General features: G+C 41.3%; 2 pseudogenes; one reads left to right on the top strand and one right to left on the bottom strand.

Annotated features, from left to right (window-relative positions):
• Nucleotides 1-7669: 7669 nt before the first annotated feature.
• On the bottom strand, nucleotides 7670-7788 carry LOC148535246 (5S ribosomal RNA; annotated as a pseudogene).
• A 17263-nt stretch (nucleotides 7789-25051) lies between these two features.
• LOC148535245 (5S ribosomal RNA) lies at nucleotides 25052-25170 on the top strand (annotated as a pseudogene).
• Nucleotides 25171-25374: the final 204 nt, after the last annotated feature.

Genomic DNA, 25374 nt, shown 5'->3' with positions numbered 1-25374 from the left:
AAAGATTCATTAACAGACCAACTATTTTTTAATAACACACATTTCAGAGCGACATGGGTGAGCTCATCCTCGCCATGCTACCACACCCAAACCTACCTGGTCCTCCTCCTTGGTGTAGGCATAGGAGGCATGCAAGGCCCCAGATATATAGAACACGGGTCACCCTTTTTGGAATGCCAGATGATGTTGTGTTAACAACTTACCACCTCCCACCCAACATTATCCTAGACACTCTTTCAATAATAAAGTGTGATCTAGAAAGTCAAATTCACATTCCAACATCAATACAACCACTAACACAGTTGCTGGCGGTGTTACATTTCTGTGCCTCAGGGTCCTTCCAGACCACTGTGGGTCTGGTGGGTGGCATTTTCCAGCCATCATTCTCCAGGATCCTGAGGCATGTGATGGATGTATTTTTCAAACATATAGCACAATTTATTAGTATGACTTTGGATATGGAAGCCCTTGTTGTGGTAAAGCAGCAGTTTCAGGACATTGCTGGCTTTCCACATGTCATAGGGGTAGTGGATGGCACTCACATAGCACTTCAGCCTCCAGCAGTCATAGAGAATATATATCATAATCGCAAATATTACCATTCCATGAATGTGATGGTGCTATGTGATGCCTCCCTCCAGATCCTCTCCCTGAATTCAAAATTTCCAGACAGTTCACATGATGCATTTGTGATTCAACATTCAGGGATTTGGCACAAATTAGCAACACTGCAATCTGGTGATGCGTGGCTTCTGGGTAAGTTTAATTTTGTTATGTTGTTCTATAATATAGTGAATGTAAGTGTTTTAATTTTGTAAATTCTTAATGTCTATCCTTTCCTACAGGTGACAGTGGTTATCCTTGCATGCCCTGGCTGCTGACTCCTTTTTTGGCACCCACACCAGGACCACAAATGCAATTTAATGCCGCATTTACTGCCACCAGGGAGGTGGTGGAGCGCTGGTGGCAACCTAATGTATTCGCCGGTTATGGTATCAAGGATCGTGGTCCTGTGTGGGATATTTCATAACATCGCCATAAGGAGTCAAGTTCCAATGCAGCCAGAGGATGGCCCCCATGAGGTAGGTGGTGTTAGACTATCCAGGTGGGCCAGACGCAATGATGTGGTTGCTCATTTTTTCAGGTATGTTTTGCTATACTTGTTTTCATTTTATTAAAGTTTTCAGTCTTCTGCATCATGGTTTTTCTGTTTTGCCTTGTTTGATTTTGTAGTTTTTACCATGTTTGTTACTAATGTTTTTTTTTTTCTTTCTTCTCCCTACCACAATTTACAATTCGAAACACATTAACAACACATTGTCAAGGCCCTTGTCTGTGTTTGGATAAACAACAACCCTTTTGCTGGATTCTACCAACATGTGATTATCCATTTGGGTCAGTTCGTGATTATGTTTTGAGCAACCATTATATTTTGTTTGTCCTAGTGTTTTTGTTTTTTTGATACTTGTTATTGATTTTTGGTGCTGTTTGGAAAACCAATAAATACACTTTTTTAACAAACAAATACTAGTTATTTTGAATAAAAAAATAAACCCTATTATGGTCTACACATTAACCATGTTGTGGAAACATTTGTGTGGCATGTTAAATGGTTGCTTTTTGGGACCCTAAAGGCTTTTAGATGACAGTTTAGTTAACACAAATGTAGTAACCATAACCCACAAACTTGCAAAACATGAAACAAGGTTGTAAAAATTATGTTACATCAGGATACTAATGGGAAATAGTGTATTTCGTGTCATCAAATGTTACAAACTTAATTATGCACTATTAATGTGTGTGGCTTACAATGTTGGCTTAATTTTAAAAAAAATTGAGTAAATCCCAAAAAATATTATGCACAAAAATACAGACCTAACTAACGAAAGAAAATTAAGTATGTGTAATACAGAAATTGTAAAACTACAGAAATTACTGTGAAAAAAACAATGACCCATTTGTACGCCAGGATTAGGCAGTTAATATATTATTAAAAAGACGACTAAGGTAGTTTGTTAACTAAATATATTTTAAGGATCAAACAAAAATATAAAAACAAACAATTAAACCCCAGCAAGGTCCAAGGCGGCAATAAGATTTTGGAAGCAGGATCCAACATTCACCAAATGCTCTTGGGCCACAGCAATCTCCTCTCTGAGGGATCTAAACAGCATCTCGGGATCTGTAGAGATGAGGAAAAAAAATGTTTAGGAAACCAATTAATTGGATACGCAAACCTAGAAATTTTAAATGTTATTATATGCCCTACAAAGTGTGTGGGACACAATGAAGTTGTTGGCTACACCCAAAAAAAATAACAAAAAAGACCACAGGCCAGGGACATTTGTATGCCTATCAAATGATCTACTCCAGGCCAGGGATTTATTTATAATGAATTAATGTTTGTTGTTTTGTCCTTAATAAACCATAATCCACATGTAAACACCAAATTTCAAATGTAAAATTTTTTAACAACCAAATAACAATGGCCTTTACTTAAAGGAGCACATAACTGAGGGGACACCAATCTATGTTGCTTATTAATTAATACATAGGAATTTGGTCATATTTGCTAATGTATCAAGCACTAAAAGCTACCCAAATCCTGTGTTCTCCTGTGGCATGGAGTAGTTTTTTTATTCAGATAATAAGTTAATATATTGAAAAAAAAACAGTAAAAGTGTGTTTGTTTTAATCGACAAACAGTGCATAAATCCACAAGATAAGTCACTTATGTTTTTTATATATTAAATTTTTTTTTAGTTTTTTAGTGCCCAAATACATTGTACGACATAAAGGACAAACTACTATTTTGTTGAAACCACAGGTAATATTGGTGAACATATGATGATGGTGTTTCAAATATTTTGTGACTTAAATTAAAAATTTTACTCGGTACAAAGGGTTAACGGTTAAGTACCCTTAAAGCCGACTGCGTGGACATTTTTGCACTTGAAATATTAACTTGATTAGACACCACAAAACAAAACTCAAAATAATTACCTCCACAGGCACCTATGCAAAAAAACCCATCACATTAATTTTAACTCTTAACACATTTGTGCACAGTGTAAGCATACCAACAAAAATAATAAATAGAAAAAATTAAGCAGTCTACTTTGAAACATTAATACATCAAAAATATAACAAAAAAAAGAAAAAAACAGTAATCAAATGTAATATTTTCAAAAATAAAAGGCCAGACTTCAAAATATTAGAAACACTAACTAAATAACAACACATGACACTGACAAACAAACATCCAATTTATGTTCAGAGACATATTAAAACTGACAAAAAAAAAATTAAAAAAACATTACCGTAAATCCGTGCCTGGGAAGGGGAATCCTGGTCATCCATAGGGGGAAGGGAGGAAGGGGAAAGGGTAAGGAACTCGCCTTCTGGAGGAGAAATTTGGGAGGAGGTTTCAGGGTCGGGAGGGGTTATTTGGGATGAGTGGGGAGGGGAGGGAGGGAGGGATACTAAGGGAGTTTTGGGCCATGGAGGAAGGGTTACTTGGGGAGTATGGGGCCTGGGAGGGAGAGTTAAGTTGATTGGGTTGGGAAGGGGAGGAGTTAGGAGCAGTATTTGGGTGGGCATTGCGCCCGCTTCTCCATGTCCTTCTCCGTCTCCGCTGATGCCCTAAGAAGTGAGATTTGTGTTTTACAAATTATAGTTTAAAGCATTTTCATTGTAAACACCACATAATTTCCATACATTTTAAAAAAAAATGACCTGTGCATTCTATGTAAATATTACAAACTGACATTTAATGAAAGTAGTTTCAGCAAACTGTACAATAGGTACAACATACATTACAGCTTGTTTACATTTGTTGGTAAAAATACTAATCATGGTTTAAATATAATAACAACAAACTGCAAGAGCATACTTACGCCGGCGTATTTGCGCCCGCAGATTTCTTAAAAGCAGGGGCGAACGCCGCCGGAGATCCGACCAGCGGTGCTCTAACTGAGCTATATTGCGCCGGAAGCCCACAGACCGCAGGCGCCTACGGTCCTCCGCATAGGCCTGCCTTTTAAGCCTATTAGAAATAGGGGGGGTCAACATTGCCCAGGTGCCTGTCCATCACATCCAACAAAAAGATTGACAGCTCTTGCCGTGTAAATGCCGCGGCTCTCATGATTGCAATGGCAGGTTTTACAGTAAACCACAAATATACATGGGTGACATGAAAACTGATTGGCTAAAATTAAAAACACATTTACATATACTAACTTTGATTGGACAATGCATTATTCATGTGACCAATATAAAAATTTAATAAAACCATATCTGATTGGCTCTAGGCCTTTATTTGCGATTGCAAAGTAAACAGGCAAAATTACACAAACTTACATTCATAATGTAATTTAAAACAGGCATTTAACAACAACAGCCCATTAGTGATCCAAAATCCTGTCTAAAGCTGGCCACACATCTAAAGATTATCTGTCCAACCAGCCAACTAGTTGATTGGTTGGAATGAAAATCTGGTAATGAATACAATCAGCAATTTGCTCACAAACGCTGGAAAATGGACCAAAACTGTTGTTTGAACAAATAGTTTAGATCAAACATTTAACAAACTTGTCTAAACGACCATTTTCATCTGTTTTCTGGCATTTAGGAGCAAATTGCTGATCATCATTTACTCCCATCCGTTACCAGATTTTCATTCCAACCAATCAACAAGTTGGCTGGTTGGATGTAAGTTGGTCTAGTGTGTGGCCAGCTTAAGATTCTTTATTTCAAAAAAACGCACTACCAGTAAAACATCAGCATGAACTAAATCACATTTGAACAATAAAGTTTTTAGGCAAATTGAAAGGGTGGTAAAAAAAAAGGCAAGAAACACTTAGAACACTAATTAAATAATTCACAACAAGCTATTAACAAGCTGATTGATAGAGTATGGAAACATGACATGTGGGCATCAACACAACACATGCGGCCACAAACATCAGAACAAAATTAACATACAGTGACTGACTCGATCGTTAGCTTCTATCACTCGCTAGCTAGAGGAGGTGCATTGGTCACGAATGGGTGTCACACTGGTTGCGAGCGACCACCCGTGCGATTGTTTACATTTTGACTTTCTCGGTCGCTGGGCGTACGACCGAGCGGCCGCTTACGACCGACTCTAAATGAGGTCCATAGTTATTTTAATTCTATTTTAAGCACAGTTACTTCCATCCATTCTTCAGAAGTTATTAATACTGTAAATACTGCAACATTGCTTGTGTCCAAATAGCTCCTCATATATAATTACCTGCATCTGCATGGCACTAAGGGTACTGCGCAGAGCCATAACTAGACTTTTTGGTGCCCTGTGCCAGAAAGAGCATTGGCGCCCCCCTCATTTTTCAAAGGGATATAATGCACCCAGAAAAGGGCCATGGCTTCATGGGGTAGGGCCAGGGAAGAGATAGGAGAGGCAAGGAGATGCTGGGGATGAAATAAGAGGAAGCTTCAAGCAAGAATGATAATAAACAGATATTTCACAGGCCCAAACAGCGCCCCTTGACCTGTGGTGCCCTGTGCGATGGCACCAGCCGCACTACCCTAGCTACTGCCCTGGTACTGCGTCAGTGCTGGGGCTCTTTCTGATAAAGAACTTGCGCAGTCTCTGGAAGACAGTATGGACAGTGTTCCAGAGCTGCCTCCTCCCATCCCAGGTGCTGGGGATTTGGGCACAGGGAGAGGTTGATGGATCAGTCTGTAATACATGCACAAAGAGAAGGGGAGGGAGAGAGGACAAATTACTTATTATGGCCATACAATGACAGCAGTGGGAGAAGTGGTGGCATAGCCTGTACACCGGTCCACTTCCACCTCTGTATATCTATATCTATACCCACACACTGACAATGTCACTACACTCCCCTTAGGGCAGGTATGTTACATGTAGCTGTGCTGATTTCAGTGTAACATCTTCCAAAGGATCCCTCTCCGATAGTGGCAGAGCAAATGCCTAGGGGCATCCAAGCCCGCCTAGGGCTGGTGGAGATTTGTTGCAGGCACTGCTGGAGCACCTGCTGCCAGCTGGGCAGAGACTCTGGCAGCTGCTACTGTACAGTGTCCATGATTGGAGCTCAGCTGTCAGCTCTGATCGGACCTGGCAGAAGCAAACAGTGAGCGGGCAGCGGCAGAATTCTGGCGGCAGTTTGCGGGGGGCAGAGCACCTGGACGGCAGCTAATGGTTAGCGTCGGGCTGGCTCTGAGGTATCACACAATCAGAATGAGCTTCTGCACATGTGCAGAGGCTCATTCAGGACTTTAAGTAATGGTCATGGAAGGGCTGCACCATGGGCCATTGCGGAGCTCGGAATAGTGAGTCACACCTCATGGCTCTAGGCTCCGTCTCCAGCAATCATCACACACAGCTGCGGCCTGCCAGCCTGAGATGGAAAAGCTGGGTCCACCACCCGCGGCTTGCTGTACCTTGAGTTGGACAGCTCTGCAGGCTGTGCTCAAGTAAAGTAAGTTTGAGCTGGGAGAGGGCCGGGGTGCTGTGGTGCTCATTGCTGGGAGAGGGGTGGTGTACGAGAGTGGGTGCTGATAACGTGCTGTGCTGTTATAAGGGGTGTGCTATGCTGGGTGACAGACCCTTCTATGAGGCCACACCCCTTTTCAGGATCCCACGGGGAAGGGCACCACCCAAAATCTTGCCTAGGGCACAAATTTGGCTAGGGCCGGCTCTGGATAGTTGTCACTAGCTCATGTGCAATTGATAAGACTGCATCCTATCAATGTAATTGGAAATAACATTATTGCTGAGGCATGAGGCATACAATTCCTAGGGGCCTATTTGTCAAACTTATTCTGTCCTTAAACATATGGAAATGGCTGTGTCTTCTGCCTTGTGAGCTACAGCATTGCAGTAGTTTTCTATAGGACAGGGTTAAGAAGCTATATAACAAGTTCCGAAATCCTTAGCTTGCTTGTGTCAGCCCATTGTCATTGTCCCCCCTCTACATTATTGGGAATCTTGTTAAATAGGTTTCCTGGAGATAAATTGAATGGGTGTGTATACTGTGGGCAGGTGATGGGCTCATTATCAGTTTAACTGACCTGATGTTCATCCTGATCTCGCTTCTCAGTGAGCTGATCCTTATAACCGGATCCTTTTCCTCAGCAGCATTTTCCAGTTCCGCATTCCTCACTGTCACACTAAGAGATAATGTGCAGGAACGTTAGTGCTTTCCAGATCAGAGAGTCACATAGGGTCTTATTCAGAGTTGGACGCTGCTGCATCCGCTCCTGTGTTTGTTGCCAATTTTGTGGCTGTGATAATATAACAAAGAAAAGAGAAAAATAAGGGCTTGTTGTTGGGGCACTCTTTAAATCAATATTTACATAAAACATAACCTTTAATAATGATAATTAAAATTACACAGGCCCCCTCGCTACGCAAGATAGTTGGTAACATTAAATTAGTTATATAAATTTAAATAGATGTGGCAAAAATATTCAAATATGGGTAATGAATCTCCTACAATAATGTGATAAAAGCCTAAGCAACGTGTTAATAGAATGACATAGTTATGTAGGAAGATAGTTACCCTAGTAACCCTGCGTTAATAAACCAATGGATGTGGGAACAATAACATATGAGCACTTTGCTGTGTTACCACTCTGTCCCAATCCACCTCCTATATATTCCAACCTACAGCACCTGGTATTCCCAGGTGGTCTCCCATCCAAGTACTAAAAAGGCTCAACACTGTATAGCTTCCAAGATCAGATGAGATTGGGCATATCCAGTATGGTAAGGCTGTAGGTGTGTCACTAGTCGAGGAAATATGAATGCCCAGGTACATACACTGCAATGGTGTTTGTAGAACTATCTCATATGAGTAGTCCGCTTTGTTAAATAATACGCACTTCAAAGAAAGTATTGCATAAGCGTACTATACTTGTTCCACATAATATGGCTGTAGATGTGTCTCTAGGTGAGGGAGTGTGAATGCCCTGGTACACACACTGCAATGGTGTTTGTAGGACTATCTTACCTGCTACTGTTGCAGTAATGTTTATATACCATGTGCCTGTCTTGCAATGTCTTGTACTGTATGTCACTGTTTTCTTGTTCTGTTCAACTGTTTATGTACTGTTTCTGTACTTAGTTTATGTACTATGTAAGGCACTGCAGAACCCTTGTGGCACCATATAACTAAAGGATAATAATAATAATAATAATAATAATAATAATAATAATAATAATCATAATAATGAGGAGTCCACTTTGCTTAAATAATACACACTTCAAAAAAAGTATCACATAAGCGTACTTTACTTGTTCCACAGGTAAGTTATCACAAATATGCACCAGCCACAAATATCGCATATGTATTGTCTGGTATTCGTTCAATTCAAAATTCTTATAATGTATTCCAAGTTCGTTATTATACAAGTTCCAACAAGAATGGCATTGTTTTGATAGGAATTAGCGCTCATCAATTATTATGCATTCCTGTCAGAATCAAAACAGTTTTATACAACATAGACAATAATTGTAACTAGGGGTGAGCGGGTTCTGATTTCTGAATCAAAATAGGCTGAATCCAAAATTATTCATGTTACTGTATCCCATCTATCAAATCGGACAAATAAAAAAGGAGGATTGTCTTTATGGCGCTAATTGAAATCAATAAAAGTATGGGTTGAAGGATATAGTCCGAAACGCGTTGAGCCAGTGATCGTTACTACTGGAGGAACTCTGGAAAACCTACCGTGAGGATTGTACTGGGGATGGTGTGAATGAGTGTCCGGGGCTCGGAATCTGCCACCCTTTGTTTGCCATCTACCTTCCAAGTGGGACGGTGAGACGAATCCAGAGGTTTACCAGCTACACTGGTTATATGTTGTTTTTATATGTGAAAAATGTGAGTGCATTTTATTATTAAACTAGTCTTTTTTTTGTGAAAACGCCTGCACTATTATTCTCTCCATTTTCATTTTGGGTGTATTTGGACGTCTGAGGACTACGGAGAAAAGATCTCAGAGGGTTACCAACTCCATATTGGTTATATGCCTTTATTTGATATGGAAAATGTGAGTGCATTTCATAATTAAAAATTATACGATTTTCTAATGAGTCTGCACCATCACCTGTTTTTCCTATTCTATTTTGGGTATCGTATCTCTGGAAGAAAGCTACATCTAAGAATATTAATACATATAGGATATGGACTATACTTACTGAGTTTTGTGTAAAAAAAAAAAATATTATATATATATATATATATATATATACATATATATGTAGAGAGAAAAGTTCACAAGTCTTGCACACTCAGACAAGTTATTTTCTTCATGGGTGCCTGGTCCAAGTAAATAAATAGAGATATCCATACCAATAGATGACCAGCACACCAAAATAAATGCAAAAAGGTGTAAGTCTTTTTATATCACCATAACATATCTCAATACAAAAAACAGCGTCAGTTCACAATAAATAGCAAGAGTGCAAAAAGGCATAAAAATGATACTCATCAGATAAGTGACCCATCGCTGTGGCATGGTGTGTTGCCCGGCCCGACAGCTGTTTCGGCACCCTCAGGTACCTTCTTCCTGGGGCATAACCACACATTTACCAGCCTATGTTCTTATACCCTCAGTGAAACACACCTGAATCCTCTAATGATGATATCCCATAGCACTTACCTGTGTAGCTTGCATCCACTGGAACCCCCGGATGTTAGAGCGACGCGTCCAACGGGGAACCGGAAGTGATGCGTGCGCTCCAACGTAGCTTGCGTTCCACAGCCCAGAAATCATTTTCCGGTTTTGCTGTTAATGCTTAATATTATGCTACACTATCAAATTAATAACTATCAAAGAAAGGCTATCAAATAGTATATTATAAATACTTCAGTGCCAGGTAACAGCATCATATAATACAGGTTATGTCTCACAGAGGGCAAGAATCATACAAAAAAACCAAATGCTAAATAGACACAAACAAACGTAGAAACAGGAGATGTTATTAGGTGTAACACTTTATAAAAAACAACTAAGATTAAGTTCTTCATTAAGCCCCAACGGTGATGTGGAGCGTAAATCATAAATCCAGCAACACTCATTCTGAAGCAGTTTTTTACCACGATCTCCACCCCTAATGGAAGGAGGTATGTGATCGATTGGCATCACTTTAAAGTCCAAGAGACTGTGACCCATGTCCACAAAATGCCTAGCAATGGGAGGAGTGTTGCCATCAACCCCAATAAATGCTTTATGTATAGATGAACGGTGTAACACAATCCGTTCTTTGAGCATGCGAACAGTCTTGCCCACATAAAGACGGTTACATGTGCATTTTATTATGTATACAACAAATTTGCTCTCACAATTTAGTCGATGGTGAATTTGAAACACTCGCTTAGATAATGGATCTTCAAATTGATCCCCAATGATCAAAAATCTGCAATTAATGCATCCTGAGCAGCGGAACACACCGTTCTTTAAGGATAACCAGGATTTTGATCTTTTTGTTCCAACATTCGATTTTGTAATGATTTCTTTGATATTGCTGCTACGTCTGTAGCTGATCAATGGTAAATCTTTGCAGCTCTTTTTAAATGCTGGGTCTGTTTGCACAATATGCCAATGGCGAAAAATTGCACTCTTAATTATCTGTGAACTGACAGAAAAAGTGGTGTTAAAAACCAATCGTTCCGGTTTCGCTACACATGCAATGTTCTTATCATCCAACAGCGTGATTCTGTCAAGTTGCAGGCATTTTCCCATTGCTTGTTTTAATCTCCTTTCGGTCATAGCCTCTCTCAATCAACTTGTCTGACATCCGTTGAAGAGCCATTGGTAATTCTTTAGTATCGGAAGTTATACATGTTACACGTAATAATTGTGAATAAGGTAGGCCCTTTTTAAGGGGTCTAGGGTGGAAGCTGTCTGCTGCCAAAAGCATATTTTTGTCTGTTATCTTTGTATATACAGATGTCTTGATTTTGTCACCAGTGAAGTCAATCGTTACATCTAGATAATTAATTGCTGTCGCACTAAAGCTGTAAGTAAATCTAATTAGTAAATTCAAGTAAATGATGTTCCCCACCAGACCACACAATGAATACATCGTCGATACAGCGAACATAAAACAAAATTTATTTAGTTCTGATTTGTGTTTGCTGCAGTGTACTTGTTTCCTTGTAAATAATAGGGTTTAGATTGTGCACTGTTGGAAGAGATACTAGACGCCCTTGGAATATGGGACAGGGTCACAAGAAACAACAAAGTAATAGATTCTACACTGATTTGGAATCTAATACCTCTTTGAGTGATTCCAACAGTGCACAATCTAAACCCCATTTTTTACACGGAAACAGGTACACTCGCAGCAAACACAAATCAGAAAACAAAAACATTGTAGGAGAGGGGGCAGCAGGACCAAATCAAGGCAAAGACAAATCAGACAGAGGCAGGAACAGGAACAAAAAGAAGTAGTGGTGTTTAATTTGTCTAATTATAATCCATCTGATTATGAGCTGGAGGTATTATCAAAGGGGTTGTCATTCGTTAAAACCTTTAAACAGAAACCATTTGATATGGAGGTTGATTTATATAAAATTGAAAGACAATTAAAATTGAAAGTAATGGGACTAAGATAACTCATTCTAACATAAAATTTAGAGGGAAAAGTAATTTTGAACCCAACGTTAACAGCCCCTTCATTGATACTTTTATCAAATTGGTAAAGAGAGACATCTTTCCTGCTGTTCGTAAACAGAAAATATCATATTATAATTTGACTAGGAATCCGATTAATGCAGTCAGATCATTAAAAGAGAATAAGGACATAATAATACGCCCAGTCGTGAAGGTGGGGGCATTGTTATATTAAACCTTTCTGACTACATTAATGAAGTAAATAGACAATTGTCTGATGAAGTTTAATGCAGTAAAATGACAAGGTCTGAAATGAGTATAGGTGAAAATGTTACACAATTTAAAATACACAATTAAAAATGCACAATGAGTATAGAGGAAAATATATTGCACGCTAAACACTATTAATAAAGAAATAAAAACAATTCAAGAGAAATTAAAACCCATTGCAGAAATGGAGGATTTCAAAACCCTAGAAACCATGACCAACAATAAACTCAGGAATGTTGAGAACAAAATTATCAGAGTCAAAAAGAGCAAACTCCAAAGAGACAGACCCGACTTCACGGAAGGAAGATGATCCCGGACCCTACAAAAGACAAGTAAACAATACCACCAACGAGGAATATTTAATAGACACCACAATCAATTTTACGACAATTCTGATACCAACTCTCATCCCGGACTCTTTAAATCACATTATAAACATGCACAAAGAACCAAACAAGGACTAACAGATCATAGGTTCAGCATCAGGAACAAAGAAAGAACTGAATATTCTTACACAACCAGAGATTCCAGCAATCTCACTATAAGAAACCCTTAATTGAAGATCTTCCAATGAAGCCAAGCAGAGAGAGAACTTACCAACCATACAGAGCTATTCATTTTCAATATCCAAGGAATCAGGTCCCAGGCATTCTTGACACCAGTCAAGTCAGAGATAGTTATAGAAGAGGCATGACAGAAGCACACAACCAGGAACAGGAAAAAACAAAAACTATTCTCAAGAATCTAGAAAAGAATGCCTCAACAATGAACATTACACCAGACCCCCATATGGGTACAGATGTGGCAGAACAAAATCTTGATCTTTTTTTAGAGTACCTAGGGGGGGACACCCCACCAGATCTGAGGCCAACAAACACACAAAAAAGAAAACACAACACATCCGACTGGGAAAATACAGAAGAGGAACTAGAGGAGGACGCAAGTCCAAAACAACAACAGAGAGAGAAGAAGCAATCACTGAAGAAGAAAAGATCCAACAATTAGGGATTTTCAATTTGAGCAGCCACACGCTCAACAAAGAAGAAACAGCTGTCTTAGCAAAAGGACTCAAGTTTGCTCCCAATAACGACTTTGACCAGTTCAAAACATTCATAGACCTTCACAAATTCACCTGGAAATGAACTCTCAAGAAAATTTTTCACAAACAACGAGAGAGAGAACAGGACCATGGTACTGATACAGACTCACATACCAATCTGAATGCCAAATCTACATTCTGCCCTAGACATATCAAAGGAGCCTGTATAGAGGCCTTTGAAAAAGCAGTGGAACATGACATAGAATTACTGGACAGATCAATAAAAAGCACAACATGAAAAATAGAAACAGGAATAAGAAAATTAACTTCACGAAAAAAGATAAACTAGCCCTGCAAAACCTAGAGGAGAACAACTCTATTGTCATCAAGCCAGCGGACAAAGGAGGAGGAGTAGTCATCATAGACAGAGAATATTACAACTAAGAGGCACTGAGACTACTGTCAAACCAGGACACATATGAATTTCTACAGAAGGACCCAACAGAACAATACAAAAAAGAAATGAACCTTCTACTTATAGAAGGAAGAAACAAAGGAATCCTTAACAAAGCAGAACTAGAATACATCTCACAGCCGCATCCGATTATACCGGTCTTTTATTTTCTACCAAAAATTCACAAGACCCACAATAACCCACAAGGAAGGCCAATTGTCTCCGGGATAGGCTCACACCACCAAACTTTCCGAATTTGTGGACACCATCCTCCAACCGATGGTCATTCAACAACTAAGTTATCTAAGGGACACCACACAAGTATTGGAAATATTAAATACAACCAAATGGGAAGAAGGATATCTCCTAGCAACACTAGATGTTAAGTCCCTGTACACGTGCATAGATCACAAACAGGGCAGCAAAGTTGTGGAGAATATCATGAGACTTGTTCACAATTGTGAGGATGATAAAATAGAATTTGTGATCAAAAGTATCGAGTTCATTCTCAGTCACAATCATTTTTGGTATGGCAGCTCCAACTATAGACAGGTTCGCGGAACTGCGATGGGGACCAAATTTGCCCCAAGTTACGTGAACCTGTTTATGGCAGAGTGGGAGAACAATACCATTTGGGCAAACAACAAATATAGAGATCATATATCTATATGGCGACTTTACATAGACGACGTCATTATCATTTGGACAGGTGGAATAGAAAATTTGAACGAATTCGTGAACCATATTAACCAAAACTGCAAGCACCTCGAATTCACTGCCACATTCAGCACCAAATCTATCGATTTTCTGGACAATATTCATTGAAGATGGAAATATCCAGACAAAAACATACACCAAATCGGTAGATTGCCATCGGTTCATACCACCAACAAGCAACCACCATAAAAATTGACTCAACAGTATTCCAGGAGGCCAGTTTAAAAGAATCAGAAGAAACTGTTCAACTCTAGCCACCTTCGAAACACAATCGGCACATCTCAAATCAAAATTTCTGAAGCAAAAATACAACACAGTCACAAAGAACAAAGCAATATCTACTGCAAGGGATGCAGATAGAAATAGTCTCTTGACATACAAGAAAAAAATAGAAGAAAATGCAAGTGCAAGATTTATTACCCAATATAATGACCAACACAAACATATAGAGAAAATCATACCCATTGGCATTTGCTGATGAAAGATGACATTCTACAAGATATAATTCCCAGAAGACCACAATTCACTTACAAAAAGGTGGAGAACATCAGTCGAAAATTAGTGAAGAATCACCTACCCCCAGAAGGAAAGAACAAATCCAAAGAGGGAACCTGGCTAGGGGAAAAAAATCCTGGATTCTATCACTGCAACAGATGTATAGCTTGCAGTACATCAAAACACAGAAACACAGCACCAATAACAGGGGGTGCATGCACTCACCAAACATTCATTTAATCTACTAGACCCTACCCAACGTCCTCTACACCATCGTTATTAACCTGCAGATTGCTGAACTGTATTTCTGATGATTCTGTGACATCACAACAATGGACAGTAAATCCACACCTGTATCATTCAAATTCCGTCAGCACTGTTATTATTATAGATAGGACTGTTCCAACAGTCCCACTTTACCTATATTATAATTTCCATTGGACGGTATATTGCTTTTCTTTCATCCTACTGTCAGACATTTGTGATTGTGATTGTGCATTTTTAATTGTGTATTTTAAATTGTGTAACATATTTTCATCTATACTCATTTCAGACCTTGTCATTTTACTATTTTAACTACATTAAACTTTATCCCATTATGCTGACTCATTAGTCCAATATCTATAGATCTAGTTACAATACTCATTAACAAGATCTTACATTGCGCTACCTACTAGACACACCTTTGTACTATCAGATCCTTTTCTTGGTGATATTGGGGAAACCACCAGTGTCTAGAGCTGCAATAGTAACTCACCCCTACACTCCCAGTTTTAAGGAGCGCACTCACACCACTTCATTCATATACCAATTGTCTGATGAATCCTGTTACCACAAGCTAACTAGTGATCCTACCTGGCGGTACAAGCAAGAGATAGATAATATAATCAATATGGGATATACTAACCTTTGGCTAGATGAAAATGTAACTACATTTCTTCAACAGGAACATCCTATTATTCCTTTATTGTATATTTTGCCTAAAATACGTGAATATCTTGTTTGTCCGCCAAGTAGACCGATCATTTCCACTCAGGGATCTTTGTGTCAACCCATTTCCCACTATGTTGATTTTTTTGCTCCAGCCTATTGTACAAAATTCAGATTTTTATATCCGTGACACTACTCATTTTTTAAATTTATTGAAAGCTTTCACTCCAGCCTCTACCGATGTTTTGCTAGTTACTATGGATATTGCTAACTTGTATATGAACATTCCCCATGAGGAGGGAATGCAGGCAATTAGGGATATCATCACCACCAGCCAACACTATGATGAACCACCAGTCGATTTCGTCATGTTATTGATAAATATCATATTACATAAAAAAATTTTTTTATTTGATAACACCTTTTACTTGCAACGCCAGGGAACCACGATGGGTTCAAATATGGCCCCGGCGTATGCTAATTTATTCATGCATGAGTATGAAAAGAAGCATATTATGTTACATCCGATAGCTAAATAATTTCTGTTTTAAGTTCGCTATATCGACGATGTATTCATTGTGTGGTCTGGTGGGAAACATCATTTACTTGAATTTACTAATTATCCCAATTCCATTGAAAGCCCTATTAGATTTACTTGCAGCTTTAGTGCGACAGCGATTAATTATCTAGATGTAATGATTGACTTCATTGGTGACAAAATCAAGACATCTGTATATACAAAGATATCAGACAAAAATACGCTTTTGGCAGCAGACAGCTTCCACCCTAGACCCCTTAAAAAGGGTCTACCTTTTTCACAATTATTACGTGTAACACGTATAACTTCCGATACTAAAGAATTACCAATGGCTCTTCAACGGATGTCAGACAAGTTTATTGAAAGAGGCTATGACCGAAAGGAGATTAAACAAGCAATGGGAAAATGCCTGCAACTTGACAGAACCACGCTGTTGGATGATAAAAACATTGCATGTGTAGCGAAACCGGAACGATTGGTTTTTAACACCACTTTTTCTGTCAGTTCACAGATAATTAAGAGTGCAATTTTTCGCCATTGGCATATTGTGCAAACAGACCCAGCATTAAAAAAGAGCTACAAAGATTTACCATTGATCAGCTACAGACGTAGCAGTAACATCAAAGATATGGTTACAAAATCGAATGTTGGAACAAAAAGATCAAAATCCTGGTTATCCTTAAAGAACGGTGTGTTCCGCTGCTCGGGATGCATTAATTGCAGATTTTTGATCATTGGGGATCAATTTGACGATCCGTTATCTAAGTGAGTGTTTAAAATTCACCATCAACTAAATTGTGAGAGCAAAGTTGTTGTATACATAATCAAATGCCCATGTAACCGTCTTTATGTGGGCAAGACTGTTCGCATGCTCAATGAATGGATTGCGTCACACCGTTCATCTATACGTAAAGCATTTATTGGGGTTGATGGCAACACTCCTCCCATTGCTAGGCATTTTGTGGACATGGGTCATAGTCTCTTGGACTTTAAAGTGATGCCAATCGATCACATACCTCCTTCCGTTAGGGGTGGAGATCGTGGTAAAAAACTGCTTCAGAATGAGTGTTGCTGGATTTATGATTTACGCTCCACGTCACCGTTGGGGCTTAATGAAGAACTTAATCTTAGTTGTTTTTTATAAAGTGTTACACCTAATAACGTCTCCTGTTTCTATGTTTGTTTGTGTCTATTTAGCATTTGTATTTTTTGTATGATTCTTGCCCTCTGTGAGACATAACCTGTATTATGTGATGCTGTTACCTGGCACTGAAGTATTTATAATATACTATTTGATAGCCTTTCTTTGATAGTTATTAAATTGATAGTGTAGCATAATATTAAGCATTAACAGCAAAACCGGAAAATGATTTCCGGGCTGTGGAACGCAAGCTCCGTTGGAGCGCACGCATCACTTCCGGTTCCCCGTTGGACGCGTCGCTCTAACATCCGGGGGTTCCAGTGGATGCAAGCTACACAGGTGAGTGCTATGGGACATCATCATTAGAGGATTCAGGTGTGCTTCACTGAGGGTATAAGAACATAGGCTGGTAAATGTGTGGTTATGCCCCAGGAAGAAGGTACCTGAGGGTGCCGAAAACAGCTGTTGGGCCTGGCTACACACCATGCCACAGCGATGGGTCACTTATCTGATGAGTATCATTTTAATGCCTTTTTTGCACTCTTGCTATTTTTTGTGAACTGACACTGTTTTTTGTATTGAGATATGTTGTGGTGATATAAAAAGACTTACACCTTTTTGCATTTATTTTGGTGTGCTGGTCATCTATTGGTATGGACATATATATATATATAAAAACATAAAACTTATCCACCACTCCACAAGTGCAAAGTCATTTTCATCTGAGGGGCTAAATGAGTAAGAAGAGGGGGGCGCAGGCAGAAGTATGTATGTATGTATATATATATATATATATATATATATATATGTGTATATATATAAATATATATATTTATATATATATATATATATATATACACACACACACACACACACACACACACACACGCACGCACGCACGCACGCACACACATACACACACACACATACAGTTTCGGCCCCATAGCAACATTTTTAAGGGCCCCCCTAACCTAGGTCTTACACAATGACCACAGTAGTAGTTCCCCTAAAACACTAAATGCCCACTTGTAATGGTGCCCCTTATGCAGTGCCCACTGTAATGGTGCCCCTTACACAGTGCCCCCAGTATTAATAATGTCCCCTGTAGTAGTGCCCCCTGTAGTAGTGCCCCAGTAGTAAAGGCCCCTGTTGTGCCCCCAGTTGTAATGCCCTTGTAGTGCCCCCAGTAGTAATGCTCCCTGCAGTGCCCCAGTAGTAATGCCCCTTGAAGTGCCTCCAGTAGTAAGGGCCCCTGTAGTGCCCCCAGTAGTAAGGCCCCTGTAGTGCCCCCAGTAGAAAGGCCCCTGTAGTCCCCCCAATAGTAAGGCCCCTGTAGTGCCATCATATGATGCCCCCAGTAGTAAGGCCCCTGTAGTGCCCCCAGTAGTGCCCCCAATAGTAAGGCCCCTGTAGTGCCCCCAGTAGTGCGGCCCCAGTAGTGCCCCCACGCACACACATACACACACAAACATTAAAAAAAAAAAAAACCCTTACCTTAAACCCTGCTCCAGTGCCTGATGCCGTCCGTTCCCGGTGCCCGCTCCTCGGAACTATGGGAGCGACATCATGACGTCACGCCCATAATGCACTGCGGGACCCGGAAGTCGGAGCTCAGGAGTGAGCTCCATTCTCCGTTTGCCGCTGGCGCCGGATGTGGGGGTAGAGAAGGAGCCGGTGCCCGCTGGTAACACAATCTCTGTGGGCGCCCCTAGGGAGCTGCCTAAGCTTGCCCAGTGGAAGCGCCGACCCTGGTTACAATTAGGGGTGTGCACCGGCCACTTTTCGTGTTTTGTGTTTTGGTTTTGGATCTGGATCTTTCTTTGTGTTTTGGATCTGGATTAGTTTTGCCAAAACCACCCTTCCGTGTTTTGGGTTCTGGGTTTTGTGTTTTGGATCTGTATTTTTTTTTAAAAAAGCATAGAAACAGCTAAAATCACAGAATGTGTTGGTTTTTCTGCTCCTATGCTATTATTAACCTCAATAACCTTAATGTCCACTAATTTCCAGTCTATTCTGAACACCTCACAATAGTGTTTTTATGTCCAAAAGGTTGCACCAAGGTAGCTGGATGACTATGCTAAGCGACACGAGTGGGCGGCACAAACACGTGACCCATCTAGGAGTGATACTGCAGTGGCAGACAGGATGGCAGTTTGAAAAACTAGGCCCCAAACTGTACATAATGCGAAGAAAAAAAAGAGGTGCAAGATGGAATTGTCCTTGGGCCCTCCCACCCACCCTTATGTTGTATAAACAGGACATGCACACTTTAACAAAGCAATCATTTCAGCACCAGGGTCTGCCACACAACTGTGGCTGAAATGATTGGTTCGTTTGGGCCCCCACAAAACAAGCTGGCAATTAATCTGTCCCTGCACAAACTGGCTCTATGGAGGCAAGATGTCGTCCTCATCCTCCTCATCCACCGATTCCTCACCCTCTTCAGTGTTGTGTACATCCTCATCCTCACAGAGTATTAACTTGTCCCCACTGGAATCCACCACCACATGTCCCTCTGTACGTTCTGGAGGCTGGTCTCCCTGGAAGAGTTGATAATTCATTTTTATGAACATCATCTTCTCCACATTTTGTGGAAGCAACCTCCTACGCCTTTTCGCTGACAAGGTTCCCGGCTGCACTAAACACTCTTTCGGAGTACACACTGGAGGGGGGGGCAACTCAGGGAAAATAGAGCCAGTTTGTACAGGGGCCTCCAAATTGCCTCTTTTTCCTGCCAGTACAGGTATGGACTGTCTGACATGCCTACTTGGATGCTGTCTCCGATGTAATCCTCCACCATTCTGTCAATGGTGACAGTATCATATGTAGTGACAGTAGACATGTCAGAAATTGTTGCCAGGTCCTTCAGTCCGGACCAGATGTCCAAACTTGGTCCTGCCTGCCCTGCATCACCGCCAGTGGGTTGCTTAGGATACCTAAGTTTTTTCCTGGCAGCCCCAGTTGCGGGAGAAAATGAAGAAGGAGCTGTTGATGTATCACGTTCCGCTTCAGCTGACAGTGTTTTCACCAGCAGGTCTTTGCACCTCTGCAGGCTTGTGTCGGCCAGAAAGAGAGACACCGCATAGGCTTTAAACCTAGGATCGAGCACGGTGGCCAAAATGTTGTGGTCTGATTTCAACAGATTGACCACCCTGGAATCATGGCAAAGCGAAAGAAGGGCTTCATCCACAAGTACCACATGCCGAGCGGAATCGCTCTGTCTTAGCTCCTCCTTCATTTTCTCGAGCTGCTTCTGCAAAAGCCTGATGAGGGGAATGACCTGACTCAAGCTGGCAGTGTCTGAACTGACTTCACGTGTGGCAAGTTCAAAGGGCTGGAGAACCTTGCACAATACGAAAATCATTCTCCACTGTGCTTGAGTCAGGTGCATACCCCCTCCTTTACCTATGTCATAGGTGGATGTATAGGCTTGAATGGCCTTTTGCTGCTCCTCCATCCTCTGAAGCATATAGAGGGTTGAGTTCCACCGCGTCACAACCTCTTGCTTCAGGTGATGGCGGGGCAGGTTCAAGAGTGTTTGCTGGTGCTCCAGTCTTCGGCACGCAGTCGCTGAATGGCGAAAGTGGCCAGAAATTTTTCGGGCCACCCAGAGCGTCTCCTGCACGTCCCTGTCGCTTTTCAGAAAATTCTGCACCACCAAGTTTATTGTGTGAGCAAAACATGGGACGTGCTGGAATTTGCCCAGATGTAATGCCCGCACAATATTGGTGGCGTTGTCAGATATCACAAATCCCCAGGAGAGTCTAAGTGGGGTAAGCCACTGGGCGATGATTTCCCTCAGTTTCTCTAAGAGGTTGTCGGCGGTGTGCCTCTTACTGAAACCGGTGATACACAGCGTAGCCTGCCTTGAAACGAGCTGGCGTTTCAGAGATGCTGCTACTGGTGACGCTGCTGCTGCTGCGTAAGGCCCTCTTTCCTCTTGTGCTTATCCTTTCTTTACTTATATTATCTGCTCTATACTCAAAAGCACCTAAACCGTGACTTTTGCCATCCTGCTTCTGTTGCAGCAGTGTTTATATACCATGTACTTGTATTGCATTGTCTTAAACTGTATGACACTGTTTTCTTGTTCTGCTCAACTGTCTATGTACTATGTCTATGTACTATGTTTGTGCACTATGTTTATGTACTATGTAAGGTGCTGCAGAACCCTTGTGGCGCCATATAAATAAAGGATAATAATAATAATAATACATCTACCCAGTGGGCTGTCACAGTCATATAGTCCTTAGTCTGCCCTGTTCCACTTGTCCACATGTCCGTGGTTAAGTGGACATTGGGTACAACGGCATTTTTCAGGACACTGAGGACACTTTTTCTGACGTTTCTGTACAGTCTCGGTATTGCCTGCCTAGTGAAGTGGAATCTAGACGGGATTTGGAACCGGGGACACACTACCTCCATCAATTGTCTAAATCCCACTGCACTAATGGCGGATACCGGACGCACGTCTAACACCAACATAGCAGTCAAGGCCTCAGTTATACGTTTTTCTTCAGGATGACTGCTGTCGTACTTCATCCTCCTTGCTAAGGACTGTTGGAGGGTCAATTGTTTAGTAAAAGTAGTGGTGTTCCTACTTCCTTTCTGGGATGATGAACGACTCCCAGCAGCAGCAACAGCAGCAGCGGCAGCAGGAGGTTTAGCAATGCAGGATCCTCCGGAGGAATCCCGGTTAGGAGAGTCAGTCATGCCAGTGACATGGCCTGCAGGACTACTTCCGATCCTGACTAAGGAGGAAATTGACGAGGAGGGAGTTGACGGTGTGGTTTGCAGGTGCTTGGACACAAGAGGACAACGGGATTTAGGTGTCCCTGGACTGCTTACGGTCTTAGCCAAAATTTCTGAACTTGACAGTAACTTTTTATGAACGCGCTGCAGGTGCCGTATAAGGGAGGATGTTCCTAGGTGGTTAACGTCCCTACCCCTACTTATTTCACCTTTACATATGGTACATATGGCAAGACAGTTGTTGTCTGGATTTGGATAGAAATATTGCCAGACCAAAGAGGTGGAATGTTTGGTCTTCTGCCCAGGCATGACCGTGATGGGTTTTTTCATCCCACGGACAACAACTGTCTCCCCCGGAGCCTGATTTAAACAAACCACATCACCATCAGAATCCTCCTCGCCAACTTCCTCCTCAGTGCCAGCTACACCAATATCCTCATCCTGTTGTACTTCACAAGTGACATCTTCAATTTGCATATCAGCAAGTGGACTGTGGGTGCTCCTTTCAGCACTTGCAGGGGGCGTGCAAATCGTGGAAAGAGCTACCTCTTCCCTTCCAGTGCTGGGAAGGTCAGGCATCGCAACCGCCACCACACTTGGACTCTCCTTGGGGATTTGTGATATCTTCTTAGAACGCACAGTTCTTCGCTGTGCTTTTGCCAGTTTAACTCTTTTGATTTTTTTAGCGGGAGGAGGGCTTCCATCGTCATGTGAAGCTGAACCACTAGTCATGAACATAGGGAAAGACCTTAGCCGTTCCTTGCCACTCCGTGTCGTAAATGGCATATTGGCAAGTTTCCGTTTCTCTTCAGATGATTTAAATGTTTATTTAAAGGTCATTTTCCTGAACTTTGTCATTTGGGATTGTATGTGCCCTCTACTATGACATTGGGCATCGGCCTTGGCAGACAACGTTGATGGCATGCTATCGTCTATGTCATGGAAGTGGGAGGAAGTGGTTCTTGATCTTTCCCTATTTTATTTTTATCGGAGAAAGTTTGGTCCTCCATTTATGTTATATTGATATATACGTGCGGCTAAGGCGCACACAAACACAGAAAATATTTTTTTTTTTTTTGCTGGAGAGTAGTGCACTTTGTGGGTTACGCCACACTTTAAGAAATGAGCCAGCTGGCTCTTTACTTATGGGACACAGGCGCACGCTTGGCGCTGCTCCTTTGTTGATGCATGTGCAGCCACAGTGCACACAATTCACAAACACAGAAAATATTTTTTTATTTTGTTTGGAGTGTACTTTGGGGGTTACAGCACCCTTTAACGGTCAAGCCAGCCGGCCCTTTACTTATGACACAGGCGCACGCTTGGCACTACTTTGTTGATGCACATGCGGCTACTGCGCACACAATTCACAAACACAGAAAATATTTTTTTATTTTGTTTGGAGTGTACTTTGGGGGTTACAGCACCCTTTAGCGGTCAATCCAGCTGGCCCTTAATTTATGGGACACAGGCGCACGCTTGGCACTACTTTGTTGATGCACGTGCGGCTACTGCGCACACAATTCACAAACACAGAAAATATTTTTTTATTTTGTTTGGAGTGTACTTTGGGGGTTACAGCACCCTTTAATGGACAAGCCAGCCGGCCCTTTACTTATGACACAGGCGCACGCTTGGCACTACTTTGTTGATGCACGTGCGGCTACTGCGCACACAATTCACAAACACAGAAAATAATTTTTTATTTTGTTTGGAGTGTACTTTGGGGGTTACAGCACCCTTTAACGGTCAAGCCAGCCGGCCCTTTACTTATGACACAGGCACACGCTTGGCACTACTTTGTTGATGCACGTGCGGCTACTGCGCACACAATTCACAAACACAGAAAATAATTTTTTATTTTGTTTGGAGTGCCCTTTGGGGGTTACAGCACCCTTTAACGGACAAGCCAGCCGGCCTTTTACTTATGGGACACAGGCGCACGCTTGGCATTGCTCCTTTGTTGTTGCACGTGCAGCCACAGTGCACACAATTCACAAACACAGAAAAAATATTATTTTTTTTAGCACTTGGGGGGAGCACCCCTGACAGACAGAGCACCCCCTGGACAACACTACAGCACCCCTTTAGGACTGGGACACTGCACAGGACTTTGGAGTGGACACAGCCCCTATGGACAACTGACTGCACAACTCAGTCCAGCCAGCCCCTATGGACTTTGAAGTAGTGGACACAGCCCCTATGGACAACAGCAGCACAGCACAGCACAGCACAGCACAGCACAACACTACACTGCACTACACTACACTACAACACTACACTACACTACACAGCCCAGCCAGCCCTAACTCCCACCCTCCCTCTTCACTGTCCACAGCCGAGTGAGAAAATGGCGCCGACGCGGGTACCTTATATAGGATCCAAAACCCGCGAGACCCGGAAGGCGGGATGATGACGTTTTGCCTCGATTTCAGATCCGAGTCAGGCGGGAAAAGTCGAGCCTGACTCGGATCGGCCTCGGATCGGGGGGTCTCGGATTTCAGAAATCCGAACCCGCTCACCCCTAGTTACAATTATTGTCTATGTTGTATAAAACTGTTTTGATTCTGACAGGAATGCATAATAATTGATGAGTGCTATTTCCTATCAAAACGATGCCATTCTTGTTGGAACTTGTATAATAACCAACTTGGAATACATTATAAGAATTTTGAATTGCACGAATACCAGACAATACATATGTGATATTTGTTACTGGTGCATATTTGTGATAACTTACCTGTGGAACAAGTAAAGTACGCTTATGTGATACTTTTTTTGAAGTGTGTATTATTTAAGCAAAGCGGACTCCTCATTATTATTATTATGATTATTATGATTATTATTATCCTTTATTTATATGGTGCAACAAGGGTTCTGCAGTGCCTTACATAGTACATAAACTAAGTACAGAAACAGTACATAAACAGTTGAACAGAACAAGAAAACAGTGACATACAGTACAAGACATTGCAATACAGGCACATGGTATATAAACATTACTGCAACAGTAGCAGGTAAGATAGTCCTACAAACACCATTGAAGTGTGTGTACCAGGGCATTCACGCTCCCTCACCTAGAGACACATCTACAGCCATATCATACTGGATATGCCCAATCTCGTCTGATCATGGAAGCTATGCAGTATTGGGCCTGGTTAGTACTTGAATGGGAGACCACCTGGGAATACCAGGTGTTGTAGATTGGAATATATAGGAGGTGGATTGCGACAGAGTGGTGAAAGTGCACATACGTTATTGTTCCCACATCCATTGGTTTATTAATTCAGGGTTATTAGGGTAACTATCTCATTCTATTAACACGTTACTTAGACTTTTATCACATTATTGTAGGAGATTCATTACCCATATTTGAATATTTTCGCCACATCTATTTAGATTTATATAAT

The sequence above is a fragment of the Taudactylus pleione genome, unplaced genomic scaffold (genome assembly GCF_031769625.1).
Source record: "Taudactylus pleione unplaced genomic scaffold, aTauple2 ptg000053l, whole genome shotgun sequence".
Classification (NCBI taxonomy): domain Eukaryota; kingdom Metazoa; phylum Chordata; class Amphibia; order Anura; family Myobatrachidae; genus Taudactylus; species Taudactylus pleione.
The sequence above is the reverse complement of the archived record's forward strand: the minus strand, read 5'-3'. Positions and strand labels throughout refer to the sequence as shown.